Here is a 4803-nt window from a genome sequence, read left to right as displayed (position 1 = left end):
ATGTCATAAAGAGACCAACAACATAACAGTAATAAGATCAGTCCGAAAGTCAAAATATCTCTAAACAGAAAAATGAACTTTTTTCAGTTTGGTGTTACAGGACTTTGTTAAGAAATGTAGAGTGCGTTCTGCTTGTTTATTTTTACTTTCACTAGGCAACCTCGGTATCAGCACAGAATTGTTCTGGCCGTTTTGATTGATTCATTCTTATCCCTCCCATTTACTTTTAAAATAAAAATAAATTATTTTCCTCACTAAAATAGTTAATTCAAAGTATTTTTAGTGTGTTCAGCGCTTTTTACCCCCAGGTAACACCTTACCCTCACTTCATGAATTCGATCCTAAAGGTACACATCAGTGTCGACAATCTGTTTACTATACTCAGCCACAACCCTACAAACTCTCTATATCCACTTCTGTGGACGCATGCAAGAAGTGGTCCTTAAAAAAAAAAGATAATAGAAAATTTGGTAGAGAAGAAGAGATCAATAAGATCCAAAATAGGTCTACCTTGGTTTCTGTATCTTTCTCGAAACTAATGAACACTTACGTGCATGTGTTTCAGTGTATGTGTCGACGTTGCTTGTGACCCCAGTCCTATTTAAATCTATATTTTTGAACGATTTACTTTTTTTTAATTTGCGAAAAAAAAAACAGGAAGCCACAGCTTATTAACCTTTAGTCGAAGCTTCACGTTCTGCTTACAGCTCCCCCTGTTGCCAGCATCACTCGTGGTAGTGGCCGTTTGGTCGTTTGTCTCCCCCTATCAAGTTACCAGGTCTAAATGCCGGAGGTAATTCTCTTTCTCCCCCGGTCTTCAAATGGAGGTGGAGCTGTTTGCCCGACAGGCTTGTGGGGCCCAGAAATGAGCGTGATCTTTTCCACGGAGACTTTTTGCCCCTCGTCATCCCACACTCCTTTTTTTAATTTTTAACTTTTTGTGCATGATGGGATCTCGTTCACTGCGTCGCATGATCCTTTGGCGTTTATGTATGCTGTTATGGCAAAGGGTGGCCTTTGGTGCTGCCAGCTAATCGAGATCGCTTCCTTGTTTCCCCCAAGCCTGTCTTGGAGACGTCAGTTGTATTCTTTCTCTTTCCCTCCTTCTCTCTTTCTCTCTCTCTCTCTCTACCTCCCTTTTTTTCCTCTCTCCTTGCCGCTTTGAGTTTGTCTGTATTCTTTTGCATTTTCTTTTGTTTTTGCTTTTGTTTTTATCGTGGCATTGATCTGAATTGTTTTGTTTGGGTTTTGGTTTTGCTAATATTTGATTTCTTGGGGGAAACTTGTTTGTAGTTTGGACTTTGCCTTTCCGTATTTGTGTTTCTTGTTTTCTTTAAAGTGTCATCCATCAGTAGATTATCTGTTATACTCATGATTTGCTTGGTAACTACACGTCTTGCTTTTTCTTTTGTTTGTTTGTTTGTTTTTTTGTTTTGTTTTTTTATGTTTTTTTTTTTACTCTCAGAATTGTCTGTTTTATGTCCTTTCACGTTTTGCTTCTCATTCCTCTGCTGCGTCTTTTACTATTGGTGTTGGTGGAGGTAGTCGTGGTGGTGGTGCTGCTGCTGCCGTATATTAGCAAACGTTTCTGTCACATTTATAACTCAAACTGGATTTATTTGTGTCGCCACGGTGACAAGGGTGATTATCGAGTGCCTTACAGCATGATAACATGCCAATATCGATGAGGTACGTTGACAATAAGAAAAATGAAAGAAGAACCGTTGTGACATAAATGGGTTAGTGAAAAAATAACTCATTGGAGTAAATAAAAATACTGGTTCCATCTCCATTTCCCACATGACGCTTCAGTTTGATCTCATCAATTACGAAATAGTCATGAAATGCCAACTTTCATCTCGTTTAAATTTTTGCTCTTGAAGAAAAGGCAGAGGAAGAGAGAGGAGACAAATGAATGAAGACGTGATAAAGAGAGATCCATCGCACGATGGCTGGCTTCTCTTTGATCCGCTCCAATATTGCGGGTTCTCTTCCCTTCCAGACACTAACACTTCAGCCACTTGAAGCGACTGCCGCTAGAGGGCTCCACTGTCGCACCGCAGCAAAAGCCTTGTTTAGACGGGATGCAGCGAATAACACGCGGTCAGCGCTGGGTTCTTCTCTTTTCCTCCGTCCGCTGCTGCCTGTAGTATCAGACACGGTTGTGAGGCAACAGACCGCTCGAGGGGAAGTCCATCCCTGTATCACCCCACCCGCTTCGTGGGGAAAGTAGTTCAAAGATCTTCAGAGTTTGTTCTTCGTCCACCTCGTTTAATGTTGAACATTTTGCTATGTTAGGTAAAAATGTTACACAACGGACACATCTTTAAACAATGTGCCGAACACGTCCTTTGTGACCTTTTCTTTTTAACGGCCACTTACTGTCGATAAAATTTATATTCACAAAAACTTACACAGAAAAATTAAAAAACAAGACTGACACTCTCCTCGACAGGTTTTAAGTGAATAAATAACATTCCAGACCACAAATTACGACTGGTCAGGACTTAAAACAGCAGGGAGGAAAACCCCCATGTTTCCCGACCCAGTCAAGTGGGGGGTACTCCCAAACTACCAAAAATATCACTTTTTCTTCATCCCTATTTTTCACAAAATTTATACTACTGGAACCTTTCAATTACCCCGCTACATCCCAGAAAAAGACATCCATCACGAGATGTTACATATCCCACACTACGCAACACGCCCTCCTACATCGTCCAACGCAAGTCACCACGCAAATCCTCCACCAAACTCTCCAATCGCCATGTTCATTCCATCTGATTATTTGGGAGGAAAAAGCTAGGAGGTTTGCGACAACACATGACAGGAATTGTTTGGCTTGATTGGTCTTAAAGTAGACCGTCTGCACACCGAGGCTTCACATGACACTTCACTTCCCTCCCCCACGGCAACAGATACACACAACCCCCCCAACCAAAATGACTCACCCTGCTATCTGCATGCACGCTTACCTCCTCTTGTATGTGTGTCATGGTTTTTCCCCGCGCTGGGATTTTGGTGTTTTTTAATTTTTTTTTTTTTTCGCATCTGCCCTAAGTCTCTTTCCCCTGTCTTCGCGTAATTTGACACACAGAATGGAAGCTTTCGTTACAGAATAATAACGCATACTTTGCCCCAATTGCCATTTGTTAGGCGCTACTGAACCCCCACCTTTATTACACGAGTTATTTATCATTTACGCCACCCACTTGAAGAGCTTGCGTGCAACACAGTGGACAACAAAGTCTCCAGATGGCCTGTACGACAGCCTGACTTCAAACAACTGATGACACTGAGACATGCATGTGTGCCACGTCAAGCGTGTGCGTGCGCGTGTGTGTGTGTGTGCGCCGATGCGCCGTGTGTGGCGTTGTGTGTGAAACCATAGTGCAGCTGCTGAAGACAGCACCAGATCTCTTCTCATCAACAATCGAGACAGGCCTCTTTAGCACTGCCGCCTTCTGACGTTATCTTCTAAAGTGCGGTCCTCGTGAGGATCCTACGCCAAGGAGCCCCGTCACAGAGACACAAAACCAACATTAACCAAAGAGCCCCCACGTCCCATCCTTATCTTGCACCCCACTACTATGCCTCCTGAAGCGATAGACAATAACTCCAATACTGATAAATACAGAGATAATCACATGCCTTGATCCTTTTCTCGACAGACCCCATTCTCAGAACCACCATCTTCTATCTTCGCTTATGATTAACTTATAATATATCCACCCCAAACATAAAATGACCAGAATCTACGATTATCTTACCCATCTTCGTTTTGTCAATTTGTAACATGACAGAACAACATATCCCTCGTGCACACTGTTTGGAAAATCTGATGCTCATTACCATTCAACTCTAACCACTTTGCCAGACTTGAAAAACAGTCACCCATGCACTACTTCCCAACATTCCAACTTAGGCAGCCTTTACCCATTGCAGGCAACGACCCTACCGACAAAATATTGCTATTTCTACAAATTTTTTCTTTCCCAACCAACTGCTTGGCGCGTTGGAACTATCAGCCATGCTGACTGGCTTTCTTCTCCTCCTGTCCACTCCACGTGATACGTTACCTTGTGACCGGCTTAACCATCCGAAATCCCATATGCACCATAACCACTACACAACGCTAGCTCGGCATTTGTTCCGCTTCGAGTCAGTTTACTTACACTTGAACACTCCCAATGACCCAGATTTAACTGCGTCTGCCTGTTCATTAACCCACCCAACCTCTATTCCCCACCCCGCGCTCCTCACACCCGCCCCACACAAACCAACCACACACCCGCGCCCCCCCCACGCAACAATACACCACACCTGACCATTACCAACAACCACAATATATTCCCTTGTGCGTGGCCATGTCACAATACATCTCTTGGTCACCCCCCTCCCAACCCCAAAAACCAATGCCTGTCACCCGCACCTACTCTCACTAAACGCTTCAACATCCATCTCCGTCTACCTAATTGTCTCCCTCCTCGACAATGGCCTACATAAACCCTTTACAGCATCCATAGCCCACACACCTCCAACTCTATCGAACACAACGCAACACACAACGGAAAGCCCACAATCGACAGCCCAGAGTTTGGGTGAGCTGTTCTCTACATTGACAGGACCCGACAGACACCATTCACAACCTAATAAACTCCCGCGAAGAAGAACTAGAACCAGACGCCTTAACCATCACATGTCTCGCCACAAGAATATACACCACTGTCTGCAAAATTAACCAATCCACAAACAGACGAACATTTCCAAATACCACTCGAGAGCGAAATAATCTCTCCTTTT

Source organism: Pomacea canaliculata, linkage group LG3 (genome assembly GCF_003073045.1).
Source record: "Pomacea canaliculata isolate SZHN2017 linkage group LG3, ASM307304v1, whole genome shotgun sequence".
NCBI classification, from domain to species: Eukaryota; Metazoa; Mollusca; class Gastropoda; order Architaenioglossa; family Ampullariidae; genus Pomacea; species Pomacea canaliculata.
This window is presented reverse-complemented; position numbering follows the sequence as displayed.